This window comes from Pteropus alecto, unplaced genomic scaffold (genome assembly GCF_000325575.1).
Source record: "Pteropus alecto unplaced genomic scaffold, ASM32557v1 scaffold25, whole genome shotgun sequence".
Lineage (NCBI taxonomy): Eukaryota > Metazoa > Chordata > Mammalia > Chiroptera > Pteropodidae > Pteropus > Pteropus alecto.
The window spans coordinates 14,797,134-14,803,010 of record NW_006441955.1 but is presented as its reverse complement, the minus strand read 5'-3'; the positions used below and the strand labels follow the sequence as shown (position 1 = coordinate 14,803,010).

General features: G+C 40.2%; 1 pseudogene; it reads right to left on the bottom strand.

Moving 5' to 3' along the window:
• Positions 1-3,532: 3,532 nt before the first annotated feature.
• LOC102888270 overlaps positions 3,533-5,877 on the bottom strand; it is a 7,070-nt pseudogene continuing 4,725 nt past the window's right edge.

Sequence of the window (5,877 nt, the reverse complement as noted above, 5' to 3'; positions counted from 1 at the left end):
TACTGTATCTTCCCATGGCAGAAAGAGGATGAGAGCTCTCTGGGTCCCTTTTATAAGGGCACTAATCCCATTCTTGAGGGCTCCACCCTTATGATCTAATTATAGCCCAAAGGCCCCACCTCTTAATACCATAATATTGAGGGTACTATTTCAACGTATGAATTTGGGGAGGCATAAACATTCATTCCATATCAGCTGCGTATACCTATTATACCAATGTAGAGATTGATTATGAGAGTTGCCTTAAAATTTCTTGTCCAATGTCACAAAGCTCGCATATATGAAAATCAGGACTAGACCTATATCTTATGGCAACAAGTCCAATACTTTTTCTAGGGCCCCAAACTGCTTCTTAGCCATTCAGTCTAACAAGTATTCCTTCAGGGCCAATTATGTGTGACCTCTTCAGGGTCTGAAGATGGCAAGAGTATACAACATTGCCATGGTCTCAAAGGACTTAGAGTTTTTTGATCAAAGTATGTGTACATATAAAATAACTACAGCATAAGCTATATTTTCATGAAGTGTTTTAGGAATATAGAGAAAGGAAATCATCACGGGCTGTTCATTGGGGAAAATCTCATGGAGGAGACCTGTGAGTGTTTACAGACGGTCCACAGAAAATGAAGTAACTAAGGAGCTAAGCTTCTTGAACACCAACTCTGTGATGGGTACTGTGCTAGGTGCCTCTTATACCTTCTCTCATTTAAACTTCACTCTCATCCTCTGAGGTAGGTGTTCTATTCTCCACTTTGTAGATGAGAAAAACAGTGCAAAGAGAAAACAGTGCTCAGAGAAGTGGAAGGCACACTTGTCCAAGCACACAGTACAAGCAGAACCTATGTTGAACTTATGGGGACATGAATGCCCCAACTCTTAACCACTACTGTATATGATTTTAAGTAGATTTAAAAAATATCACTTTTAAAAATGTGTGCAAATTAGTATGCAGTCCCCTAAAGCTAAAACAAAACAAAACAAAACAAAACAAAACAAAACAAAACAAAACAAAATAAAACAAAAACAATTAGAGTTCCCTTCTTCCTTGACATGTGGGCAGACCTGGGGGTAGAACAGTGAGAAGGAATTTGTTATGTCCCACATTCTCAGTTTATAAAAGAAAGTCCTGGCCCACAAAAAATACCCTTGAGTGTCAAGATAATTGTGAAAAGGCCAGGTAGCCAATCAAATATTTTGCCAACTTTAGAAAAACAAACCCAGAGAGAATATAAGTACAGAAGACATTAAAGGATCAGCATGAAATGGACTATATTAAATCTTTGAAAGACCTCATTTTTGTGGCCTAATGCTTGGGGGACATTATTATTCTATTGTATAGGAGGTAGAGTTGCTACAGTTTTACTCCCGGAACTACTGAGGGAGGTGATCCCAGAGAAAGCTCATCACTCTGGCCTAGTTTCTAAAGCTATCAAATATGGTTTACCTGTGCTTTCTAGAACTTTTATTCAATGTACATTTTATACACACATATTTACAGTATAGAAATATTTTTGTACTCACACTATTTTAAAGGTTTTTTCCCCCTAATGCTATATTTTCTAGGCCAACAGTTTTTGTCAACGTTGTAACAATTGGCCAGTGGATGGTGCTGGTTGATTCACCCTTCTCTACAGGTGTTACTAAGTATACAATGACTTGTTGACAAGTATACAATAGGGAGGAGAAAGGCTTCAAGCAATTGAGTAAGAACTGGGCAACATTAGGCCTCTGGGCTCAAAGAAGGAAGATAAGAAGATGCTAAGAAATTAGGTGAAGGGTTGAAACACAACTAAAATTTAATTATGGTTGTGTGTGTGTGTGTGTGTGGTTATAAAATATAAAGAACACATAATGTGTCATTTTAACTGTTAAGTGTAAAATTTAGTGGTATTAATTATTCACAATGTTGTACAACCACTACCACTATGTATTTCTGAAATTTTTTATCACCCCAAACGGAAACTCTGTACCCATCAAGCAATAACTTCCCATTACTCCTCCCTCCAGCCCTTGATAAGTTCTACTTTCTGTCTCTTTGAATTTGCCTATTTAGATATTTCATATATTCATATATTTCATACAATATGTGTCCTTTTGTGTCTGGCTTATTTCAAAGTTCACCCACATTGTAGCTTGTATCAGAACTTCATTCCTTTTTATGGTCAAATATAGTATTATTCTATTGTATGTATATACCACATTTTGTTTATCCATTCTCTGTTGATGGACACTTGCACTGTTTCTACCTTTTGGCTACTGTGAATGATGCTGCAATGAACACTGACATACAAGTATCTGTTTGAGTCCCTCTTTTCAATTCTTTAGCATATATAATAAGAGTAGAATTGCTGGGTCATATGGTGATTCTATGCTTAACTTTTTGAGGAACTGCCAAACTGTTTTCCACAGGGACTGTACCATTTTACCTTCCTACCAGCAGTGCATGAGGGTTCCAATTTCTTTACATCCTTGCTGACACTTGTTATTTCCATTTTTTAAATAGCTATCTTGTAGGTATGAAGTAGTATGTCATTTCATTTCCTAATAACTAAAGATGTTGAGCATTTTTATGTGCTTATTGACCATTTGTATACCTTCTTTGAATAAACATCTATGCAAATCCTTTGCTCATTTTTAAATTGGGTTGTCTGTCTTTCCTCCCATTCTGTGTGTGGGGTGTCTTTCACTTTCTTTTTTTAATATTAGAAAAATTTTACTTCAGTTTTTTTCTACTTGTAAATAACTCTGAAAAAGCCCATATGTAGAGGCTAACACAGTTGTTGTCTAAAGGCAATGTGGAGGCCACTGAGAATGCCTCTCAGACAAGCACTGGGGCCAAGGCAGGAGGAGTGGGTAGAGCTCTGCCAGCAGAACTGGTGGGCCCAGCCAGGAGCCCAAGTTCCCTCCTCCCCAGCTCTCTTCCCTGTAGTAGATCAGACTCTGCCAAGTTGACAGGTTATAACTCCCAAGGCTACCTGAATGTTTGGGTGTGGTAGAGGGAAATGTCAGAGTTTCAAGGTGGCCCATGTGTCAGTCCATGTGTTAGCACGAGGGACCCTGGGCCAGTACCCTCTTCTCATTTCAGCCACAGGATGAATCAAGCTCTAGGCAGCCTGGTGTAGGAGGCAGCCTTTTTCCTTCAGCAGCCTTCCTTCCCACCCCCAGAACTTTTGGTGTTGTCTCACGTAATGTCAGGTGTTGCTGAAGCCTAGCTGTGGCTCTGAGGCAGACAGTGAGGGGTGGCAGGCAAAGGTCCCAGGACTGTGGCTGGAGTGGCCCATGGCCCTTGTACCTCTGGCCTGCCTGTACGTTATGTTTATTCCAGACTGTGGTCCATAGCAGGGAGAGGTGAATGCAGCGAGGTGCTAGCAGCCTCAGCACTGTAGTGTTGTGGGGGTGGGAAGGGGCAGAGGGAAGGATGAAAAGAAAGTCATGAGGATAGAGACAGGGCTGAGTGAGAGCCAAACAGGAACTTGCCTTGAAAGCCAGCTGTAGCCCACTTGAAAAAGAACTCTGCTCCCAAAGGGACCCCTCAGGTCAACTCACCAGGGTGACCACCCAGGGCATAGGCAGGAGCCACAGCTTTAAAGAAGGATGGCAAGGGAGGACTTGGCAGAGAAAAGGCATGGTGGGTAACCAGGGTGTGTGTGCTACCAATGCCCAGCCAGAAGGCAAAGCAGTATTCCTTGGACTGGCCCCTGAGATGTAGGTTGGGCAGGCATGTATTCTGGCTCATGGGCTCCTCCTTTGGGAGTGGAAGTTGGTCCTGGATCATCAACTTGCTCACAAAGCCCTAGCTGTAGTCCCAGGCCATAGTGGCTCCGTCTACCACATACTAGAGCTTGAAGCAAGCAAAGTGTTCGTTCCTTAGTTCCACCAGCTCCAGCTGCAGCAGGATGTCATTCTCAGCCCGACTGACAAAGAGCAACTGGCACACAGTGTGGTCATCCAGGTCTTTTGTGATGGCACGGATCAATTGCAGTATCCCAGTGATGCCTGTTCCTCCCACAGTGATGCCAACAGACTTCACCATCTTGATGTTGGGGTTAGATTTCTTGTCTGGACAGATAGCAAACTTTCCTTTGTTCTGGTAGACTAGCAGCACATTTGGGTCCTAGATCTCAATGATGTCTGCAATGATCATGTTTTCTAGGTACTGGGCCATCTTTCCTTCCAGTGTGAAACTTGGGATGGGCATCTTTGAAGTAAACCATGATGACCAGGTCTACTAAGCCCTTGTCTTCCTGTCTGGAGACTGGTTTTGGTGGATTTGAACTGAAAGGTAGATGTGCTAGCCAACAGGGAAGCCCAGAATGTGATGGGGCCACAGCAGGGCGAAGTAGAAGCAATGGATGTTATGGCTGATGATCTCCTTGTCAATGAGCCATAGTGGGATCCTGATGTCTGAGCTTTCAAAGGTGATGGCTGAGGCCCAGTGCCGGGTAGGTTTAAAAGGAACCAGACTGGGGAGAGACCCACATGATCCAGTGTGCTCAGCTGGGCCCTATGGCGGTAGCTTCTGCCCTCACCCAGACAGTTGGGCCATCTTTTTTTCACTTTCTTAATAATGTCCTTTGATGCACAAAAGTTTTTAATTTTGATGAAGTCCAATTTACCTAATTTTTTTTCTTTTGTTGCTCATGCTTTTGGTGTTATGTCTACAAAACATTGCCAAATCCAAGGTCACAAAGATTTACCCATATACTTTCTTTTAATAATTTTATGGTTCAATTTTGAGTTAATTCTTGTATTTGATGTGAGGTAGGGGTCCAACTTCATTCTTTCGCATGTGGAAATCTAGTTGTGCCAGGACCATCTTTGAAGAGACCAATCTCTCCCCATTGAATGGACTTGGAACCTCTGTGGAAACTCAATTGGCCATAGATATATGGTTTTATTCTGCACTATTGAGTCTATTCCATTAGTTTATATGTCTATCCTTATGCCAGTATAACACTATTTTGATTACTATTTTTTTGTAGTAAGTTTTGAAACCAAGAAGTATGGGTCCTCCAACTTTGCTCTTGTTTTTAAAGATTGTTTTGGCTATTCTGGGCCCCTTACAATCCTATATGAATTTGAGGATAGATTTTTCCATTTCTGCAAAAACTGCTGTTGAAATTTTGATAGAAATTGTATCGAATCTTTAAATCATTTGGGGTAGTATTGCCATCCTTACAATATTAAATCTTTCAACCCATGAATATGATTGTCTTTCCATTTATTTAGGTCTTCCTTAATTTCTTTCAACAATGTTTTAGTTTTCAGGGTGTAATATTTTACCTCCTTGGTTAAATTTATTCTTAGGTATTTTATAGTTTTTAATGATATTTTAATGTTAGTGGAATTGCTTTCTTTATTTCCCTTTTGAATTGTTCATTGCTGGTATAGAGAAACACAACTGATTTTTGTGTGTTAATCTTGTGACCTGCAACTTTGCTGAATTTGTTTATTATTTCTAGCAGCTTTCTTGTGGATTTCTTGGTATTTTCTATGTATAGGATTATGGCATCTGCAAATAGATAGTTTTACTTCTTTCTTTCCAATATGTTTGCACTTTATTTTTCTTGTCTATTTTCTTTGGCTAGAACTTGCGGTATGGTGTTGAAAAGCATTGGTAAAAGCAAGCATCCTTATCTTTTTCTTGCTCTTAGGGGAGAAAGCGTTCAGTCTTTTACTATTGGGTATGATATTAGCTGTGAGTTTTTCATAAATGCCATTTATCATTTTGGAAAAGTTACCTTTTAGTCCTAGTTTTCTTTGCATTTTTGATGATGAACAGGTATTGGATGATGTTAAATGCCTTTCTGCGACAACTGAGATGATCATTTTTAAACTTTTTTTTCCTGTTAATATGACTAATTGCATTGTTTTCTT